The 23,605-nt window shown below is 42.1% G+C and overlaps 1 protein-coding gene across 2 annotated transcripts in view; it reads left to right on the top strand.

Annotated features, from left to right (window-relative positions):
- The first annotated feature begins 3,175 nt into the window (after positions 1-3,175).
- The window catches only part of Cdkl5 (cyclin dependent kinase like 5), a 216,334-nt gene continuing 195,904 nt past the window's right edge, over positions 3,176-23,605 (top strand). For both annotated transcript variants that reach the window (XM_038316663.1, XM_038316661.1), the window contains exon 1: positions 3,176-3,245. The gene's annotated coding sequence lies outside the window, so the exon portion shown is untranslated. The remainder of the gene's footprint in view (positions 3,246-23,605) is intronic.

Genomic DNA, 23,605 nt, shown 5'->3' with positions numbered 1-23,605 from the left:
ACTTAGTGCCTAGAGAACAAAGATGGAGACTTCAAAAATTTAAAGTATTGGACTTGAATTTCTAAAATGACATCTAAATAGCATAAACTTTATATTTAATTTTTGTTTTGTTTGCTGAGACAAGGTCTCATCTGTATAGCCATGGCTGACCTGGAACTCCCTATGTAAATGGTGAGTGGCCTTCAACTTGTGATCTCCCTGCTTCTGCTTTTCAAGTGCTGGCATTGCCCAGGTGTGCCACCATAACCTATTTTATGTGTCATAAACTTTGAAGAAAACAATGCAAGATTTGGCATGATTTGCACTCTGAACAGGGCACTTACTGATGTGCCCTTCTGCCTTGAGCACTAGCAATTCACCCATTGGATTGATTCTTCTGCCTTGCAGCGGACCCAGGCTGTATCATGAAGCTTAGGCTCACATGGGTAGTTCATAAATGTTCGTGTTGTCAAGAGCCTACTTTTTAATTTCCCTTTGCGTGTTTTGTAAACTTGACCTTAATTGGTACGTAGGCTTTGGCTTAAGGTAGCTCTCAAAATGGCTGCCTGTGGTATTTGGGGTATTTAAGTTTGTTGTTCATCCAGAAGGTATAAGGGGGAAAAATCTTTCTTTCAAACCATGGGGTGCTAAGCTTTATTCTTTTAGGCTAATCAAGCCACATATGGATTGACTGAGACGAATTTGGACTCAGCCTCTCTCTGTGTGGAGGGGCTGGAGATCTCTGCAAACAGTGGGGGTTCCTTTAGTAGGGAGAGGGAACAGACAGATGCTGAGGATGCTCTGAAGCTGGTTCTCCATCTGGAAGTGGGGAGACTCTTGCTGAGATATGCGAGAATTAGACATAATGTGTCTAACATTATTGGGTTTTCCAGTGTGGCAAATAAAAACAGAAGATACCCACTGTAATGTGAATTTCAGATAGACAGCAACTTATTTTTCAGTTTCTACAAACAAAGCCTACACATTTGTTTAGTTTGCACAGAAGGGCGTTTCATAAGATTCTTTTTGGACAGGGATTAAAAGGCTTACTCATTCTTCTAGCCTTGTCCTGAATGTATTTGGGATAAAAATACACGTATCAAAAGTTATTGGTTATTTATCTAAAATTCAAATTTATGGAGGCAGCCTCTTTTCTCTGTCAGCCTTAAATATCTGTAGAATTTTTTAACGTGGCAGCAGGCATTCGCAGGGAACTATTACTGCTCTTTTAACATCAGAAAAGGCCTCAGGTAAATGACAGCATGGTATTTCTTTAAAAACACTTAAAATGTCTAGTTTTCTCTCAAAAGAAGAATTAACTGAGCTGGATGTGGATGCAATAAACCAGGGCTGAAAACCAAATCAAAGCAAATGTTTCTCAGTGAAAGGCTGCACTTGCCCATGGTGTCGCACATTGGAAAACATGTAATATAGCTACGTAAAATGACACGGAACTTAAATGTGTTGGCATTCTGCCTTTTTTTTTTTACGTTCTTCTCAGTCTATTCAGATAAACCATCCTATATTTGATTCCAAGGCAATGCTACTGAAATTTCCAGTACAAAGGCATTGACAGGGGGTGATAATGCAGCGATTGTCCCAGGAATTCCGGCTCCACGTGGCTGAAAGTGAAGCGTGAGGTCACAGCACTGTTATTTTGCAACTGGAGGAGGCAGGAGCCTCTGCAGAGCCTGACTCCATTTTCACCTCATTGTTAATCCACCGCTCCTACCTGGAAAATTGGCTAATATGCTTCCCGAGAAAGTAGATGCCTTCAATTGCTTATGAAATATTCACCATGCTATGAAAAAGAAAAATCTTATTGACTTGGAATCGAGTGGATAAATCCATTACATAGCTACCTGTCATTACCAGATTCAAGACAAGAGTAGATTAAATAGATTTTATCCAAGATATCTATTTCCTATTACAAACTGCTATTTCTTATTTGTGGCATCTTCGACCTCATACACTACCTATTTTCTGTCCTTTCCTAAAACCCAGAAAACCCTTATCCTTACTCTCTTCTTTTAAAAAGTGTTTCAAAATCATCGTGCAGCTTTTCATAGATTTGTCTGCAATGTCTTTAACAAAATCATTTCTTTTTTTAATTTTTTTAAAGTGCACTGGGGCTATATCTGTATCTCATCCCCTATTCGTCCTCAGTGGTTATTAAGATTTTTATATTTCTACTGGCCCGACAATGACTTCATTGCTTTTTTTTTTTTTTTTTTTTTACCAGCTGGGGAATCTTGTAAAGCAGAAAGCAGAGCATCGCACCGGAGTAGAGTTGTGGGTTGATGCCGCAGCCACTGCCGCCGCGGTTTGCACACGTCCAGCTGCTGTGTAAGGAATCCTCGGGCTGCCAGTTCTTTGCTCTTAAGTCACCCCAGGGGATCGCAGGCTGCTAGATGAACGTGCATAAGAATGTGTTTGCGCGCGCGTGCACGCAGGGCTGCAACAGTTAGGGAGCAGCAATAGACTTCGTTATCATTTTTTTTTTCTAAGCCAACGACCGAGATGAGCCAACCTTCGTCCTTTATTTTCAAGCAGTGCCCGGGCTCCCGCCCAAAATGTGCTCCCCGCCCTCCGCCCACTCCGCGCACGGGTCTCCAGGGAGGGAGGCGAGGATAACTGCGCTGCAGGCAGGATTCCCCCTTTCTTTTTCCACCGCAGTGACAGGTGGATTCCCGGGCCTCCTCACCCCGCCTCAACCCTCGCATCCACCCCTCTCTCAGTCACGATTCCGCGCCCCCTTCATTCCTTCCTCACTTCCCCCTCCCCAAGTAAACTCCCAGCTCGAGAACCGCCCCTTCCATCCTCGCAGCCCAGGTTGCAATAGCCTGGCTGAACAACCAAACCTGGTGCGCCAGGAGGAGCGTCGCGAGCGCGCATAAGCGCGTCCGTGTAGCAGAGAGCAAGTACAAGAAACCCGCGTTCTAGGATTTCGGGGACTCGAGAGCGAGCGCCGTGGGCGGGGGCGCGCGAGCCCGAACCCGAGCACGGCGCTTTCTCTTCACTGGCGCCTATCAGAAAGTAGGAGGGGCCAAGGCGGGACCTAGCGGGATGAGAGGAACTTGTCCATTGGTTCGAATGGGCAGACCGGGGGCGTGGTAAACAGCAAATTAGGCTGCGCGTTAGCTCCGGCAAGAGGGCGGGGCCGGAGGTTTCGATTACTTACTTGTCGCTGCCGCTAGGGAAGGTAGAGCGGTGACGGCTGCCGCGGGAGTGGAGGCTTCCCCAGTAGAGGTGGGAGACTCGGCACGGTGAGTAGTTGCGTCCGCCCGGCAGGTCGTCTCACATTGGCGGTGTGTCCACCAATTTGTCCCTAGAGAGAACCCAGTTGGTCCACTCAAGAGAGTGACAGAAGGGGTACCGGTGCCGGTCCCTCCACAACGGGGCGACGAGCCGAGGGCGTCCCAAGCTGGAGTCTCTCTAGACGACCCACCACGCGTCTCGAGGGGCTTCCCGGTAGGGCTGGGGCTGCGATTTTTGGAGCTGGGAGACAGAGGGGCTATGCTAGAGGGACAGTGAGTCGAGGCTGGACCCGGCGGGGCTCCCCTCTGCTGCAGGTCTGCGGTGTCCCCACCCCACTATCCCCGTGGCCAGGGCTCTCCGGGGCTTGCAGCGAGGGGAAACCCTTTTGCGCTAGCACCGAAAAGGGCACCGAACACCCGCCCAAGTTCCTAAAGAGCCCGGACCCGCCAGCAGCTACGACTCGTAACCCCGGTCCTTCTGACCTTGGCTGCCCGGGAGGGTGGGCGAGCGCCCTGCCTGCAGCCCCGCTGGTTTCTGCCACCTTCCACGGGACAAGTTTTTCAGGCGTTGCTGTGAAGTTCACGGCTGGCGTGCTGGCAGGCAAGCAGAAATTGACCCCTTCTCAGACCTTCCTACCCTTTGGACCTTTATAGAAATTGAATCCTGGGGTTTGGAACCATCTGCCAAAATGAACAGGTCTTTCTCAAACTGACACGGTTTTTTTCTTTTTTTTTCTTTTTTTTCCCTTTCTTCTTTCTTCTTTCTTTTTTCCCTTGTTTCTCTTTCTTTCTTTCCTTTTTCTTCTCTTTTTTCTTCCTTTTCTTCTTTCTTCCTTCCTTCTTTTTTTTTTTTTTTGTGCCCACGTTGGGGTAAAAAATAACCTGGGCAGATTCAGTGTTGAAGCAGATCTTTCTTGAGGGTTTTGTTTTTTCACTCCACTTGAGTGGTATGGCACAGATGCTTGAATAAGAAAAGCCTGACCTTAGTATCTCTCCAGACAGACTAGAAGGATGCTGTGATGTTTAAATAGTTGCAGATCAGTATTCTGTTAACACAATTTATTTTTAATTGGCTGAAATTTAAGCTGATTTTAGAAAGTATTGACACAGAATAATTTCTTTCTTTCCGCGCATCTTATTTAGGCTTGTTTGAATGTAGTGGTTATGTAGGCAATATAAAAGATTACACAAATTAATTTGTCTGAGAGCATTTGAGTGAAAACGGGAGGCACAAATATGTATAGGATATAGGATTAGGGTTTTAGGTAACATCTGCTGGAACATTTCCAGCTAATTTCTTTCTTGCTGTAAGGTGAGAGAGAGAGAGAGAGAGAGAGAGAGAGAGAGAGAGAGAGAGAGAGAGAGAGAGAGAGAGAGAGAGAGAGGAGGGAGAGAGAGACAGAGAGAGACAGAGAGACAGAGAGAGAGAGGAGGGAGAGAGAGGGGGAGAGAGAGGGAGGAGGGAGAGAGGGAGAGAGAGAGGGAGGAGGGAGGGAGGAGAGAGCAGAGGAGGGAGAGAGCAGAAAGCGCAGGCGATGAAGGGAGGATGGAGACGAGGAGAGAGAGGCCCTTGAGAGAGAGAAAGAGGAGGGAAGAGAGGAGGAGGGAAGGGAGAGAGGGGGGGAAGAGAGGAAGAGAAGGAGACGCTGAGCGAGCATCAGCGAGATGAGAGCGAGAGAGAGAGAGGAGCAGATGAGAGAGAGAGAGAGATTTACCAGGTGACACTTTGTGAATTGCAAAGTGCATAATATTTAAATGTAAATTCATTTTTAATTCTTTTAAGTATTTTAAAATATTTTCTTAAAATGTGAAGAGGCTATGTTTCCTTATCCCTGTATATCTGGTGTTGAAAGGGAGAGTATGAGCTTACATTTAACAACCCAACTAGGATTCATTAATAATAAAACATAAAAGGGCCTCCATCTTTCTGAGAAGATGGTATTTGAGTACCTAGGAGCGCATTTTCAATTCTTTATTAAAGTACTATTTTTAGGTTGGAGCATTTTTTTGGCATTGATGCTAGAACGGGAGTAAGGAAGCCTGCAGCAGTATTACCCAGTTTGACACCACCAGTGGGTGTTTCTTCTGTTGACAAATGCAGAGAGGAGAACATTTGGGAAGGAAATCTTTTTTGGGGGCGGGTGGGATGGGGTGGGGTAAGGAGGGTAGGTGAGGGGAGAAGGAGCCAGAAGAGAGAAGCTGTAGAACTAACGCTGGCAACATTGTGTGTGCTGGGCATTGCACAAGTACAGTGGAACCTAATTAGGGAGAAAAAATACCATTTGGCTGCATTAAAGAATAGAACTCCAAAAGAGGCATACTAAATAAAGTTAACCATTCCAGAGTAATTAATCAATCCGCCATTTCTGAGTACTTGGGAAGAGGGCTTCTCTCTTGGAAAGGGCATCAAATCCTTTGAGTTGGCTTGCCTTTTAACATAATCAGTGCCATGGTTCATTTGATAGGTAGAAATAGAAACAGTTTGCTGTTCTTATTGTGTTGATTAGCATAGCCCCTAAGCCTAATTTTTTAAATGAAAATAACTTGATGTATTAGAAAAATTATTCAGAAATAAAATCCCCTCCACTGGAGAGCTTTGCTTTTGTCATTGCCCGTCTTGTAATTTATTAAAGATTAGGGACGTCTTAAAGCCCCTCCCCATGGTTTGATTCTGTTTTTGTTTATGCAAGGGTCCCTAATTATAAATCTACCATTATATGTTCTTGGAGTTTTTTAAAGTCACAGACATCTACTCTGCTCCCTGGGGTTTATAAAGGAGGAGAAGTTGCCCCCAGGGCCATCTCACATAAATAATAAAAGCTTGACTGATTGCAAATTAAATGGTATTCTGTTCCACATATTCTACATTTGAGAAGAACCAGACTTTACGGGGCATTTTCTGTTTCAAAGGTGCAGTATTCTTATACTACAAACCTTAACTACAGAGGTGGAGAAATTCCTATCAGTATGCATTTTCCCCCAACCCGTTTCTTCGCAGTGACTAAAAATCTATGAGAGATTCTCAGCCACAGTTGAATTGTTGGAAATGACAGCAGCTCCTCTTACAGAAAGTTAGCCTTTCAGTAGAATTTGTATTTCAGTTTTCTTAATAATAGGAAGTTGAGGTATAGCTGAGAAGAAATCTGGTAGAAAATTTGTAAAGAATCAAGCATGGAATATTTTCTTACCTGCTTAAAATTTCATCTTTTTCCTTCTTCTATTTTGACAGTTTTGGTGGTTATTTCCTTTATTTTAGTAGAATTTTTAGTGTTTGGCTTTTTGAAGGTGTGCTTTTTTGGCAGTTTAATGTAGAGAGTGTGATACTCCCATATAACAATTGATGTCAGATAATAGCATGAGGCGTTTACAATGAACAAAGCAATCAACTTGCATAGATCTGAAACAGGAGGGAGATCTTTTATATAATCCTTAACTTTAGTATAAAGCAGCAAGATTTGAAGTATTTAGTTGTTTTCTGATTAGAAAGATTTCACTCAGAATCAGATAATTTTAGATCTTAAGGTTTTATTCTTGGCATCATCAAATTCCTTGACAGAGGGAGAAGATGAAATGTCAGAGGTTGCTTACCGTTGATGATTGTGTCAGTTAGGACAATAGTGCCATCAAAAGACAATATTTGGAGCTGGAGCTGTGACTCAGAGAGTGCACGGCCCAGCGTTGGATCCAAGTGGAGTGGGACAATAGTCAGCATTTCAGCTCTCTGTAGAATATACACTCTGCTTTCAATCTGAAACTCAACATTGATTTTTTTGATTATTCACACATTTGGCATTTGGATTTTTATTCTTTGTTTTTAGATAGGGTCTCATTTTTATGTCAGGTTGGCTTGGAACTAAATCACTAGTATCCCAGGCTGGCCCTGGAACTTGTAGCAATACCCTTGCCTCAGCTTCCTATGTGCTGGGATTGCTGGCATGAGCTACTATGCTTGATCTAGATTCAATTTTTTATATTTTAAGAATTTTTTATTGATATGGGGCAGTGAATGTGTTAGTGAATTACTCAAAGACGTGGTCTCATTTCTCATTAGAGTTTATACATTTCTTCATTTGGAGATAGGAATTTGGGAGGCAGTTCTGTCTGTGGCTATGAAAACCGGGACCAAGGACTTTTCTATCCAAAAAGATGTTTATCAGTTAAACATTTCCGATTTGGGAATTAACAGAAAATTATTTATTAGGTTAAATGGACCAGGCTCTTGGAAATTTGTTAACACTTTGACTTAAGGTTTTTACCTAAAGACATTTCTTTGGGGGGGTCGTTCTCATCAGAGTCAAGTTTTGAGTGCAGTCTTTCTTTTGTATAGTCTGCTCTAGAATTCTCACAGTGTTATGCCTATTGAACCTTTCTGCATACCAGATGCGGTGGCAAATTATTTATTCACACGCATGCACGTGTGCTCACAGCCTTTCTCCAAGGTAGATATTTTCCCTATTGCTCATGTACATGTCAGACGGGGCACAAAAATAATTTGCACATATTAGCTAGCTAGTCAGCAGAAGAGGCCAAAATTGCCATCCAAACCGGTCTGACTTGAAATTGTACCTTCCCAAGCCCTGTTTTCTGCTTCTCTATGAGCAGTGTCGCTCCTAAAGCCTGTTTTGAGTTCATTCTTTACGTTGTGCCTGGGGGAAGTCCTGGATGTATAAATTTGTTTCTGGGTTCTGATGTGCCTCATTGGCAAGGCTGCCTGGTGTTTTGTGACCTAGGAGAACTGGATCTATCAAGGCTGCTGGTTAGGACAACCGAAGTATCGAGTTTTGCAACACAGCCTCATTGGTTTGATTCCTTCATAAATGAAAGTCGTACATGTAATTATATATGTCCAAAATGAGATAATTGTTTCAGTTAAACACTGGGTTGCTTCATGTTTATGCATCTTCATTGTAGCTTTTCACTGTCTGATTAAATTTACTATACTAATAAAGGCTTTGAGGATACCCGCTGAATTCAGTTTTGTCTTTATGTGTATGTGTTGCTAGGGATTGAACCCCAGGGTATTGCACATTCTAAGCAACTACTCTACCTACTAGCTGTAATCCTAGTAGTATCCTCCCAGTCCCCCTTTTCTTCCCCAATTCAGGTTCCCAGTATATTACCCAGGTGGTCCTTGAACTCACCCCTTTGTATCCCAGGCAGGACTTGAACAATCTTTTCTGCCTTGATGCAGAATTCTGCCCCATAGCTGCAATTGCAGGCTCAAACACCAAGCCTGGCTAGATGTACTTTTGAAGTGGCAGCTGTTATAATTTAAGATGTACATCTTTTTAGTAATTATAATGACTTAAAGTAAAATAAATTGAGAGGTAAAGTTTTAAAGAGGTGCATTATTCTTGTTTAATTTTTTTTAAAAAAATCTTTATTTATTTATTTATTATTTATTATGTATACAATATTCTGTCTGTGTGTATGCATTCAGGCCAGAAGAGGGCACCAGACCCCATTACAGATGGTTGTGAGCCACATGTGGTATGCTGGAAATTGAACTCAGGATCCTTTGAAAGAGCAGGCCATGCTCTTAACCTCTGGCCATCTCTCCAGCCCCTTATTTTTTTTTTATTTCTGTGTATGTTTGTGGATATCCAAGAGGCCAGAAGAAGGTTTCCAGATCCCTGGAGCTAGACGTTTAGAGGAAGTTGGAACTGGCCGAACTGCGTGATACAGTGCTGGGAACTGAACTCTGATCCTCTGGAAGAACAGAGCAGCAAGCCCTTCCAACCACTGAGCCATCTTTCTGGGCCCTATTTCTGTTTCTTTTTTCTTTTTCCTTTTTTTTTTCTGAGACAGGGTTTCCCTGTGTAACAGTCCAGGCTGATGTGGACTCTCTCAGTAGACCCTGCCAGCCTTGAACTCACAGAGATCCACCTGCCTCTGCCTTCTGAGTACTGGGTTAAAGGCATGTGCCGCCACTCCTGGAGTAATTCTTGTTCCTTAATAAACAGATATTGAACTCTAATGAAATCTTTTCTGTTGAAAATAGAATTTTGGGCCTGAGATGTAGCATATTCGGTAGAATTCTTGCCAGATTTTCACAAAGCGCTGGGTTGGATCCCCAGCACCACGTAAACAGGTGGTGGCATAGATCTGTATTCCTTTAGCTTGCTGGAAGCCCAAGTTTCTAACTGTCCATAAACTGTGCATGGTGGCACATGCCTGTAAACCCAGGACTTGGAAAACATGAACATTAATCATCAAGGTCCTTAGCTACATAGTGAGTTAAAGCCAGCCATATGACCTTTTTAAAAGGTTAGTTTTAGGGTTTTATTATTTTTTTATTAAAAATTTTCCACCTCCTCCCCTCCTCCCACTTCCCTCCCCTCCCCTCCCCTCATTCTTCCTCCCCCTCCCTCTCCAGGCCAAAGAGCAGTCATGGGTTCCCTACCATATGGGAAGTCCAAGGGTCCTCCCTGCTCCCCCCAGGTCCACGAAGGGGAGCCATTCCAAATGGACAAGGCTCCCACAAAGCCCGTCCATGCAGTAGAATCAAAAACCAGTGCCATTGTCCTTGGCTTCTCAGTCAGCCTCCACCTTCGGCCACATTCAGAGAGTCTGGTTTGAATCATATGCTCCATCAGTCCAATTTAAACTGGCCTTGGTGATCTCCCATTAGATCAGTCCCCCACCGTCTCAGTGGGTGGACGCTCCTCTCACACACTCCTGACTTCTTTTGCTCATGTTCTTCCTCCTTTGTAGTGATGAGCAGCGGGCTTGTGTTCCTGCTGCCCAGCTCCCAGCCGCCTGGCTAGCTTAGCCCCAGAAATAACAACACACAAACTGTATTCATTTAAACACTGCATGGCCCAATTAGTTTCAGTCTCTTATTGGATAATTCTCACATATCTGCTTTAACCCATATTAATAATCTGTGAAATACCACGAGTGGTGTCTTTACCAGAAAGATTCAGCATGTCTGACCTGGCAGCTGGCTCCATCGCATCTGACCCAGAGAGGAGAGGCATGGCGAACTTCCCTTCTTACCAGCCTTCTGTTCTGTCTATTCCACCCACCTAAGGGCTGGCCTATCAAATGGCCCAAAGCAGTTTCCTTTATTAACCAAATGAATCAACTCAAACAGAAGACCCTCCCACATCATTTCCCCTTTTTCTGTTTAAACAAAAAGGAAGGCTCTAACTTTAACATAGCAAAATTACATATAACAAAACAGTTATCAAGTAAGAATTACAGTTACAATATTTATATCTATTTTATCTTTTATCATAACAAAGGAAAACAACCTATAACTATCTATCTATCTATTCTTCAACTCCATCAAAGACTCCAGAAGGATATAATATTACCTAAGTAAATAAGAAGTAAGCAACTTAACAAAACTCTAGAAATCACAGAGATATCTCACTGCCTGGACAGTCACCCAAAGTTCCTCTGTACCGTTGGGGCATCCATCTTCTGCCTACAGGCCCATAGTATCCAGAAACATTTCCATAAAGCAGGAAATTTCAAAGGCAGTTCAGTCACTATTTGCTGTGTCCTGCAGAATGTCTCGCAGACTTTTTCATGAATCAGGAATCCCGAAAGATCATCTCACCTTTAGGCAAGTTCAGCAGTCCTCTCTCTGAGAGTTCTCTGTGTCCAGTTTATGCAATAGTCCAGGCAAGAGTGATTTCTTGCCCAAATGGCTATCAAACTCCATAAGGAGCCTCTTCGATGCCCATCTTCTTTTTGAAGTAGATTGGTGCTGCCAGGAGTAGATGTGTCTCATTGTCATGAAAAGCCCTAAGTTATTAAAACATTTAAAATGCCATATTCTGTAGTCTTTGAAAGATATGAAGAATGCCTATCTGAAATATATCTATGCACATCTAGAAAATCTAACATGACTACAAGCTTGACTATTATTGATGATTATCTATTAACAACCTATATTTCCTAATTGAACATTACATTTTAAAAATGAACTACACAATCACAATACCTTAATCAATACCAGAAATACATATACATATAACAAAATTGACCTTAAATTTATATCAACAAAGCAAAATTTATAGCAATGTAAGTTATTCATATCTAGATCATATCCCCCTTTAAATGTAAAAGAACATTTATAAATAATATTTGGGAATATGGGCGCAGTTATTTCTATTCCAAACTGCTTCCTGCTGAATGGGGGCACTGTTATTTAGGTCTTTCATGGTATAACCTGTGTGCCAGGGTCATCTCAGTCAGCAGTTGAGTGAAGAAATTTTTTGAGGGTATTCATAGCAACCTTTCAGTAGGGCGTGGTCTATCATACCATATTGGGATAGAAGCAATCCACAGGGTGTCATCCTCTGTGAAAACAAAAGAAGGACTTTTCTAAAGCATCATAACCTTAGATCCAAATTTTAAAGTCAAGGTATTTTTAAAATATCTATCTTGGATTAGTTCAGCAGCATTTATAAACAAATACCTTTTAGCAGCTGTTGCTCCTTCCTCAGCATTCAAACAATTCAAAGAGAGCATAGTAGTATACAGCATCAAGATTCTCTGTGGATTTTCCATCTTTGTGCGGCTTTATTTTAACCTCTATTTCATTTATTTTTAATTTTATTTTTTGAGACAGGTTCTCTGTATATCTTTGTCCTGGAATAGCTCTGTTGACCAGGCTGTCTTTGAACTCACAGAGATCCTTCTGCCTCTGCCTCCCCAGTGCTGGGATTAAAGGTGTGTGCTCCAACACCTTGAACTCACAGAGATCTGTCTGTCTCTGCCTCCCAGGCATTGGGATTAAAGGTGGTACCACCACACCCAACTTCTCTCTTTCTTTTTTCTTTGTTTGTTTTTGTTTTTACTTTTAAGAACTTTACCCTTTAGCCTGCATATATTTTTAACACACTCTAAACCCTTTAGACATTTTCTTCGACTTTGAATCTTTCTTTTACTGTATATCTCTCCTTTTGTGACCACATGAGTCTTTAATTAACTAAGCAATATGGGTAGGATTGAAGCCCTGGCTTTGATGGCTAGATCCAGCCATTCCTTAGCTTTTCTGCGATTCCAGTCTTGTGGCTGAGGTACCGCCAGAGCCATTTTTATTACCACAACTCTATCGCGTTTTGAGGGTCCCTGCCAGCAAGCAAGCTGCAAAAGTATGTCCACAGACAACACTCAAGTCCTCTCTTAGTAGCCGGCCCTCCTGCCTCAAAGAGTCAGAGTTTGTACCGGCAGGACAGCCCAGAAAGCCAGCATTTTAAAATGGCACAGCTTTTTTTCCTGCTATGGCTGAAAATTGAAAAGCATGCAGTCAGCTTTTCATCAACACCATTTAAGTGTTTCGTGGCAGGAGCTCTTATAGAGCTGCAGGGTTTTTTGCAACTAAAGCTGAGTCAGGAAGCCGCTCTTAGATGAGAGCGCTTGCTTGCCTCTAGAAAGCAGAGCAGACCTGAGAAACTGCTGCTACAAGAAAACATGCTTTACTCTATTCTTTCCCAAGCTTTCTCAGGCTTTCTGTGGATTCAGTTACCCATGTCTGGGTGCCATTCTGTAGTGATGAGCAGCGGGCTGTGTTCCTGCCACCCAGCTCCTGGCCACCCGGCTAGCTCAGTCAGTAGAGCATGAGACTCTTAATCTCAGGGTTGTGGGTTCGAGCCCCATGTTGGGCGCCATTCTGTAGTATGAGCTGGGGGCAGGCCTGCTTTTTGTTCCTGCCCAGATCCCACACGGCTAGCTTTACACCCAAAATAACAACACACAGACTGCATTTTTTTAAACACTGCCTGGCCCATTAGTTTTCAGCCTCTTACTGGCTAACTCTCACATCTTGATTAACCCATTTCTAATAATCAGTGTAGCACTACAAGGTGGTGGCTTACCAGGAAAGATTCAGCATGTCTGGACCTGGCAGCTGGCTCCATCGCCAACTGACCCAGAGAGGAGAGGCATGGTGATGGTCTAACTTCCCTTCTTCCCAGCCTTCTGTTCTGTCTATTCCACCCACCTAAGGGCTGGCCTATCAAATGGCCCAAGGCACGAGACTCTGTGGATTGCTTCTATCCCAATATGGTATGATAGACCACGCCCTCCTGAAAGGTTGCTATGAACATCTTCAAAAAATTACTTCACTCAACTGCCAACTGAGAGGACACCTAGCACACAGGTTACACCATGAAAGACCCTAAATAACAGCGCCCCCATTCAGCAGGAAGCAGTTTGGAGAGAAATAACTGCACCCATTTTCCCCAAATATTGTTTATAAATGTTCTTTTACATTTAAAGGGGGAGATGATATAGATATGAATAATTTGCATTGGTATAGATTTTTAAGGTTAATTTTGTTATATGTATATGTATTTCTAATACTGATTAAGGTATTGTGATTGTGTAGTTCATTTAAGAATGTAATGTATAATTAGGAAATATAGGTTGTTAATGGATAATCATCAATAATAGTCACGCTTGTAGTCATGTTAGTTAGATTTTCTAGATGTGCATAGATATATTTCAGTTAGGCATTCTTCATATCTTTCAAAGACTGCAGAATATGGCATTTAATGTTTTAATAACTTAGGGTTTTTCATGACAATGAGATACGTCTGCTCCTGGCAGCACCAATCTACTTTGAGAGGAAGATGGGCATCGAAGAGGCTCCTTATGGAGTTTGATAGCCATTTGGGCAAGAAACTGCTCTTGCCTGGACTGTTGCATAAACTGGACACAGAGAACCCACAGAGGGAGGACTGCTGAACTTGCCTAAAGATGAGATGATCTTCCGGGGTTCCTGATTCATGAAAGAGTCTGCGAGATGTTCTGCAGGACACAGCAGAAAGTGACTGAACTGTCTTTGGAATTTCCTGCTTCATGGAAATGTCTGCTGGATACTTATGGGCCTGTAGGCTGAAGATGGATGCCCCAACGGTACAGAGGAACTTTGGGTGACTGTCCAGGCAGCGAGTTGTCTCTGTCATTTCTAGAGTTTGAAAGTTGCATATGACTTGTTTACTTAGGTAATATTATATCCTTCTGGAGTCTTTGATGGAGTTGAAGAATAAATAGATAGTTATAGCTTTCCTTAGTTATGATAAAAGATAAAATAGATTTACATATTGTAACTGTAATACTTGCTTGATAACTATTTTGTTATATGTAATTTTGCTATGTTAAAGTTGAAGCCTTTCTTTTTGTTTAAACAGAAAAAGGGGAAATGATGGAGGAGAGTTATCTGTCTATGTTACTTTCACTGGTTAATTAATAAAGAAAACTGCCTTGGCCCTTTAAGAGAACAGAAAATTAGGTAGGCGGAGTAGACATAAACAGAATTGTGGGAAAAGGGGGTAGCGGGGCAGTGGGGAGACGCTTCAGGCAGTCGCCATGATTCTCCTCTCTGAGATGGCACGCAGGTTAAGATCTCTCCTGGTAAGACCACACCTCGTGGTGCTACACGGATTAGTAAATATGGGTTAAAGGAAGATATGAGAATCAACCAATAAGAAGCTACAGATAATGGGCCCAGGAACCCGGGCAGTATTTAAAAGAATACAGTTTCCGTGTAATTATTTCGGGTGTAAGCTAGCCGGCGGCCGGGTGGCGGGATGCAGCCCCCGCCGCTTCCTTCTACATTTATTAACCAATGAAATCAACTCAAACAGAAGATCCTCCCACATCACTCCTTCTGCTCCTCATTTGGACCTTGGGAGCTCAGTCCAGTTGCTCCAATGTGGGTCTCTGTCTCTATCTCCATCTATCACCAGATGAAGGTTCTATGGCAATATGCAAGATATTCATCAGCGTGGCTATAGGACAAGGCCAGTTCAGCAACCCTCTCCTCTGCTGCCTAAGGAACAAGCTTGGGACATCTTGGACACCTGGGAACCCCTCTAGAGTCAAGTCTCCTGCCAACCCTAAAATGGCTCCCTTAATTAAGATATCTACCTCCCTGCTGCTCCCACATCCACCCCTCCTCCATCCCAACCATCCCATTCCGTCCAAGCTCTCCCCATCCTCCCCTTCTCCTTTCTCTCTCCCTACCTTCCCTTATCCCCAATCCACTCCCACCCCCGTGCTCCCAGCCCCTGCCCGGCAATCTTGTCTACTTCAATATCAGGAGGATAAACTATGTTTTTCTTGGGGTTCACCTTCTTATTAGGATTCTCTAGGATCAGAATTATAGGCTCAATGCACCTTTTATTATGGCTAGAATCCTAATTATGAGTGAGTACATACCATATTTCTCTTTTTGGGTCTGGGTTACCCTCACTCATGTAAAGTGTTTTCCTATTTCCATCCATTGCATGCAGAATTCAAGATGTCATTGTTTTTCTTTTAACACTGAGTAATACTCTAAAGTGTATATGTGCCACACCCTTTTTTATCCATTTCTTTATTGAGGGGCACCTTGGTTGTTTCCAGGTTCTGGCTATTATAAATAGTTCTGCTATGAACATAGCTTGAACAAGTGCTTTTTGTAGTATGATTTGGGCATCTCTTGGGTATATTCCCAAGAGTGGAATTTGCTGTGTCCTGAGGTAGGTTGACTTCCAATTTCCTGAGAAACTGCCACACCGATTTCCAAAGTGGTTGTACAAGTTTGCATTCCCACCAACAATGGATGAGTGTTCCCTTACTCTACATCCTCTCCAGCATAGGCTATCATTGGTAGTTTTAGGGTTTTTTTTTTTTTTTAAGATTTATTTATTATGTTTACAATATTCCTCCTGCATGTACACCTCCAGTGCCCAGAAGAGGGCACCAGATCTCATTACAGATGGTTTATGAGCCATCATGTGGCTGATAGGAATTGAACTCAGGACCTCTGGAAGAGCAGCCAGTGCGCCCAACCTCTGAGCCATCTCTCCAGCCCTAAAGGTAGTTTTTACTTAAAACTTTGTGGTGGTGATAATAGTGGTGATGATGATGAGGAGAGGATTATTGATGATGGTGATTTTTCTTTACATTTTTATTACATTTATTTATTTTGTGGGTGGGGAGTAGGTGGCATTTGTGTGTAGGTTGAGGGAAACTTGGCCAGGAGTCTCTTTTCACCTTGTACCCTGTAGGCCTCAGGAATTGAACTCAGGTGGTCCAGGCTTGGTGGCCAGTACCTTCATGAGCTGAGCCATCTCACCAGCTACATTATTTTTAAGCCACGACCCATCAATCATTAAGAGAGCCAAATTGTGAAGCTTAGTTTCAAAGAACACTTAGAGGTCATGTGAAAGAAGAAAACATGTCATCTTGTTTTTTCAGTTGATTAAAAATCCTACTTTTGTCATTTAGAGATGAATATTATAGAGTCTCAGGACCAGAAATCTTCTTGGCCAAAGCAAAGAGGATGCTGTGCATAGATAGAACCTTGACAATTTTTGTTGATTTCTCTACAGAGTACAGCTTTCCAACATACAGCTTAACACTTTTGTTTTTTGGAAGGCAGACTTTTTCTGTGCAACTCTGGCTGTCCTAGAACTATCTCTGTGGACCAGGCTGACCTTGAACTCACAGAGGTACACTTGCCTCTGTCTCCCAAGTGTTGGGATTAAGGGAATGAATAACCACACCCAGCAAATTTGTCTCCTGTAAAAGTATGCTAGTAAACATTTTAAAAAACCAGCTCTCCTTAAATATGTTTTTTGTAACTCCATTTACCTGCTTCAACTAGGCCTCCTAGTCACCAGACACTGGTAATCTCTTAAAGATGCCTTCAAAACATAACTTCTTACACATCACATTCTTGTGTTTTCAGCTGTAAATTTTTATTACATTTAATTATTTCGTGTGTGTGTGTGTATTTCTGTATATTTGTGAATATGGGAACATGCATGTTGAAGGTCAGAGGACAGCCTTCAGGAATCAGTTCTCTCCTCCACTGTGTGGGTCTTGGGATTGAATTCATTAAGCTTAGTGGCAAATACCTTTACCCACTGAGCCACCCATCAGACCTGTTTCAAGTTTTTGCCCCAAGCATGCTCCTTAGTAGAATATGAAGTACCATATTACAAATGGCACAAGTTGCCTTGTGGTTTGTGGTTTTATTTTATTACTTATTTTTTGAGCTAGGGTATCATGTAGCCCAGGCTGGTTATTAAATCTCTGTGTAGCCAAAGCTGGCCTTCAGCTCTTTTTCTTCTGGGTGCTGGGATTACAGATGTGCACCACCCTATTTATGTGGTGCTGGGAATCAAATCTAGGGTCTCAAAAAGTTGGGCAAGTGTTCTATCTGCTAATAAATTAAATAACATTGTTCTTAGTGATAATATTAGAGATACATAGAAAATAAATTGGGGAAAATCGGACAGTTATTGGATAAGGAAAACTCACTTTCAGATGTAAGATATATGGGCAGAATAATTGGTTTTCTTGATACTGAGCAGTGATATTGCTGAGTTTACCATTTGAGCTCTTGAGCTCTGATTGTCCTTGACAGATCGTCTCTGCTGTACTTGCTGTAGAGCAACCTTCATTGTATTCAGATACTGCCTGGGTTGCTTCCCACTGAGTTGTGGTGGAATTTAGAGATGGCTTTCTTACTGGCATCATTTTCTTCTCAGTTATCATTTATGTGGAGTGGAGAGTAAGCCAGGTTGGGAGCATAGATTATGGTAGAATTGTACAGCACAGCTAACTTCTGCCACATTGTGAGGTATTGGTTTTTGTCTAGTGTGTTGACTGTGTAGGTGGGGACTGCTCGTAGGATAGTTTATATGTTATCTTTTGTGTACCCATAATAAAGGGTAATGGTTCAGTTGAAAGTATTTAGAAAATGGTGTCTTAACTTTTATATAAACAGTTCTTATGGGAATGTGACCCTCAGAAGTGCTAGGCAGGTAAATCAGTAACTCTGTATGGTAGGTTGTGTTTGGATTTGCAATAACATATTAGACAGACAATGCTGGCCTGATATTAATAGCCTACTACTGTCAGTTCAGTCATAACTGGTTTGAAATAGTATTGATTTTTATTTTTTAACGGTTATGAATATTTTCTTTTTGATATCTAATATCAAATAGTAACATGTGAAGTGAGTTTTTGGAAATAACTTGTTTTATGTTTTGTATGTGTGTGTATGGGGTTCCTAAGTGTTGCCCTGTGTATACAGTGGCTGCAGAATCCAGAAGACGGCATCAGATCCTCTAGAACTGGAGTTGCAAGCAGCCGTGAGTCACCTAATATGGGTGCTAAAAAGGACCCTGGGTCCTCTGCAGGAGCCTCAACAGGGTTCTTTTTTTTTAAGATTTATTTATTTAAACAGTATCCTGTCTGTAGTCCACAAGAGGGCACCAGATCTTCATTACAGATGGGTGTGAGCCACCATGTGGTTGCTGGGAATTGAACTCAGGACCTCTGGAAGGGCAATCAGTGCTCTTAACCGCTGAGCCATCACTCCAGCCCCCCTCAACCAAGGGTTCTTAACTGCTGAGCCATTTTTTCAGCTGTGCAATAGATTAGATATCTAGTGATTTTTCAGAGCAAGAAAACAGGATTCCGGGAGCTAATAAAACATAGATGAACATGTTTTTTAAATTATTTATTCTTGAAATATACATTTTACTTTTCAATGTGTGTGTGTGTGTATGTGTGTGTTTGTGTATCAGTACATGAATACAGATGCCCGAGAAAGCCAGAGGAATTGGTTGTCCTAGGGCTAGAATGTGGGTGCAGGGAATTGAACCCATGTTCTGTGCAAAGAGCAGCATTCTCTCTAACCACGAAGCTATCTCTCCAGACCTTATTTATTCTGTGTGACTGTGTGTATGCATGCACATGCACATCAAATGTGTAGAGGTCAAGGAACAGTTTTCTGGGGTTGGTTCCTCACTCTACTGTTTTGGTTTTGGCAATTGAACTCAGGTTGTTAGGCTTGGTGGAAAGCACTTATACCGGCTGAGCCATCTCACTGGCCCATTAATTATTATTTAGGTAAGTTGCAGTTACAGATCTTTGTATTATGCCTAAAGGTTAGATCCTTGGCAAAATGAAGTTGTTACCAATCAGATTAGACCTACAGGAAAATATGGCAGATAAAAATGGTGGGAGCTAGGGAGATGGTCAGTTGGCCATACAAGCATGAGAATCTGAGATCAGTTCCTAGCACTCATTTTTTTTTTTAATGAATCAATCGTAGTTTCTAGATGGCTTTTTGGTCTAATAATGCTGTCTGTTCCTATTTATGTATTCATTCATTCATTTTTACTGTATAGGTCTTTTGGTTTTCAATTTTGTTTTTATGGGTTTTCTGTGTGTTCAAATGTGTATGTGTCTGTGTGTTACTTGTATTTTTTTCTTTGGCTTCTTTTCTGTTTTGTCTTAACCTGGTTTTATTTTGTTTTTTTTTTATTATTATTAGATGTTTGTTTTCTAATGAGAGAGAGAAAGATATGGAGTTGAGTGGTAGGGAGGTAAGGAGGATCTGGGAGGAGCTCAGGGAGAGGAGACTGTAATCAGAATATATTAATTATATGGTCAGGTGGTGATGGTGCACACCTTTAATCATAGCACTCAGGAGGCAGAGGCAGGCAGTTCTCTGAGTTTGAGGCCAGCCTGGTCTACAGAGCTACTTCCAGGACAGCTAGGGCTGTTACAGAGAGAAACCCTGTCTCAAAATGAAAAAAAGAGAATATATTTTATGAAAATCTATTTTCAATTAAAAATAGAAATTTAATGAAGAACTTGGAGTAGCGTTGGGGTCAAAACAGGTTGATCCCAGATGTTTTTGGGCTAGCTAGTTGAATCAGTGATCTCCAAATTCAATGAAAGACTTTTTCTCATAAAGTCCTGAATGGTAGAGAAAATCACCAGATTTTGACCTCTGGCTTCCATACATATGTGAACACTTACATGCACACATGTGTACACAAGAACATGTACATATGCATACATCCTTATCCCCTGCCAATATGGTGACAGATGAGAGTTGAAGAAATTTGTCGGATTGGATTTGCCAAATTACCCTGACATTGGCGAAGTCGAATCTTTCAGAGATTGTCAGTTGGCTCAGATGAAACATACCCTAGAATTTACCCACAATTTCCAGACACTATCCTGCTTTGTCAGCTTCTTGTGGGACATATAGATTAATTGCTAGTAATTATTAGTAATAATATCACAACTGGATTCAAAATTAAAGTTGTGCAATACACACATGAAAAGGGTTTTCTTTAGACATAGAGTTGGAGTTTATTAAAAGGAATGTAAAAAAATTATATTTTTATGTGTATGGGTATTTTGTATACTGATGTGTCTGTACATCACATGCATGCGGGTAGAGGACCAGAAGCGGCATCAAATCCCCTGCAGCTGGAGTTACGGATGAGTTGTAAGCTGTCATATGGGTGCTGGGATTTGCACCCAGGTCTTCCGGAAGAACACCAGTGCTCTTAATCGCTCAGCCATCTCTGCAGCCTCCAAAGGTATTTTAAACATAGACTTAAGTGTGGTGGTGGTGGTGGTGGGTGGCGGGTGTCTAGGGAGTGCTTAACAGAAAGGCACTTGTAGAAAAAAATAAGATATGTACCAGTGAGGGTCTTGGCTTCTCAAGGGAGCGTCACTGAACAGACTGATCTTAATCGTGCTTATTGAAATTTATTGAGGTAAACAAAAGTTAATTTTGTGCAAATTGGTATTTCATACTGCTTCAGTTGTTTGTAAAATAACCTATCTTACATCCTGAAGTCTGTCTTTGCTTCATTTAACAAATGCTTAATAAGTACCCACAGTGGCCCTGCCCTCTAATTAAGAGTTTAGTCTTGAGCTGGAGACAGAGGTGTGAAGAAGTCACCTGTAGGAACAAATAGCATGGGGAAGGTGGACAATATATTCTGAGAGTTGCTAGGAAGGCCACTCTGAGGTGACTTTAAGTGAGGTCTAACGATAAGAAGGATGATTAATTGGGGGACTAGTTTTCCAGAAGAGTAGGTGCAAATACCCGGAGGCACAGTGAGAGACGTAGAAGCTCTTGAAAAACAAGGTCTTTGAATCCTTGTTATGTGTATATGTATGGAAATAAATGGATAAATGGGGAAACTAGAAAAGAGACCTGGAGAAGGTGAAAAGGTACTGAGGAGGGGTAGTGAAGAGCAAAGGACACATGCAACCTGACAGCTGAAAAGAGATGGGGGGGTGTAGAAAGAGGGTGAGAAGGAGAAGGGGAGACACGGGGAAGAGAATATACTAAAAGACTGTATTGCTTGAAAATCCCATAAAATGAGGGGCTGGAGAGATGGTCAGTGGTTAAGAGTACATACCACTCCAGTTCAGTTCCTAACACTCATGTTACGTGACTCAAAACAGCCTGTAACTCTAGCTCCAGGGGATCCCATCCCTTCTTCTGGAATCCTGGGCACTCATGTATGTAACACATACCCCCATGTATGTAATTAAAATGAAATTAAAAACATCTCAAAAGAAAGTAACACAATGATATCGAATGCCCTTGTATGCTAATTTCTGTTTTATTTATTTTATGTGTATGCTTGTTTTTGCATGTATGTGCACCACATTCGTGCCTGGTGCCGGAAAGAGGGCTTCAGATCCCCTCAATCTGGAGTTATAGATGGTTGTGAGACACCATGCTAGGAAGGAATCCAGGTCCTTTTCAAGGTCAACAGAGGGCCTTAACTGTTCAGCCATCTTTCCAGCTTATTTTTATGCTAATTAAAGTAATTTTGAAAGGAAGAATTCTAGCCAGGTGCACCCCTTTAATCCCAGCACCAAGGAAGGCAGAGGCAGGTGGGGTCTCTGTGAGTTTGTGATCAGTCTGGTCTACAGAGTGAGTTCCAGGACAGCCAGGACTGTTACACACAAGAAACCCTGACTCAACCCCCCATTTTCCCCCCAAAATGAAGAATTCTAAAATGGCTAGAAAGGAGAAAGCTCAGCCCAAGTAGGCAGAGGTGAGACCGCCCTGTCTCCTGGGAAACTATTGAAGTTTAAGCATGGGTGTGATGTGAAATGCAGGGCTGCCAAAAGCCCAGAATTTCAGCTCAATGGAGTCTTAACAGTTTGTCAAAAAGGTCATAATCTCTGCAAGGTAAAATATTCTTCTCATCTCATTAAAACTTTTGCAACTGCTTCCTTGATTGATTGTCATCTGTGGTACTCTTTTCATTGTTTTTTTAGAAACTACCTTACTTTCCTTCCTCACCATGCTGTTAACCTTATATAGGAATGTCGTTTCTATTTATAACTGAATTAAAATATTTTTTCTGACAGTTTCATCTCTCTCCCTTGTTTAAACTTAAAACTCTCCTGGTTCTCCCTCATCCCATTTATCTGCTGAAGGTATTTAATGTCTTAATGAAGCATTTTTATTAAATATCAACATTAAATTTGAATTCTTTTGTTTTTCCAAATACAACGTCTTGGATCTGGCTTAATATTTCTCAACATGTTTGCTGTTTTTCCTAGTTCGTGTTTATTTTGTGCACTTACAGTGTCTTTAGGTAATTTTGTTCATGTTGTTTAGGGGGCATCTGACTTCAGGAAGAATACCATTTCAAACCTGGTTCCTTTGTGGCCTCGTCTTTTCTATTAAACTCTTCTGTGCCAGACTTTTATTCTTCTTTACTTTCTCTGTGTATACATATGTGTAAGTGTGTGATGTAAGCCAGAGGAGAATTTCTGGCATCTTGCTTTATCACTCTCTACCTTAACCATGGCTGGCCAGCACCCCTGATCCAGGCTTCTTATCTATGATCCCAGATCCCCACCCAGCAGCAGTGAAGTTAGGGGCAAGAAGGGTTACCCCCTGGCCTTTTTACAGGGATGCTGGGGATCTGAACTTAGGCCATATGCTCTTAACCCACTGAGCCATCCCCCAAGTCCGTGTTGTTATGATTATGCTGGCCTTTCCAGTCAGTACACAGAGGTTAAGAGCACTGACTGCTCTTCCAGAGGTCCTGAGTTCAATTCCCAGCAACCACATGGTGGCTCACAGCCATCTATAATGAGATCTGGTGCCCTCTTCTGGCATACAAGAAACATTGTATACATAATAAATAAATAAATCTTTAAAAAAAATAAAATAAAATAAAATAAAAAGATAAGCTCCACCAACTCCTAATCTCCCCCTTCTGCAGAGGCAGGCTGATCTAGGCTCTCTCTTCCCTGCTATTGTTCTGAAGAGGCAGCTCTCTGCCTCTCCCTCTCCTCTCCTCTCCTCTCCTCTCCTCTCCTCTTCTCTTCTCTCTCTTCTTTCTCCTTCTTTCTCTCTGTCCCTCTTCCTCTACCTCTCCCTCTGTCTCTGTCTCTGTCTCTAGCTCTCTATCTCTCCCTTCCTCCCCATACTCTAAATAAAACTTCATACTCTCTAAGTTCTCTCTGCATGGCACATTCTGGGTCCCGCAGTCTCCTACCCTCCCTGGGACCTGCTACGGGTCACTCGTGCTGTATTGTTTATTGGTGCCATATAACACGTGCCC

The sequence above is a fragment of the Arvicola amphibius genome, chromosome X, assembly GCF_903992535.2.
Source record: "Arvicola amphibius chromosome X, mArvAmp1.2, whole genome shotgun sequence".
NCBI lineage: Eukaryota > Metazoa > Chordata > Mammalia > Rodentia > Cricetidae > Arvicola > Arvicola amphibius.
The sequence above is the reverse complement of the archived record's forward strand: the minus strand, read 5'-3'. Positions and strand labels throughout refer to the sequence as shown.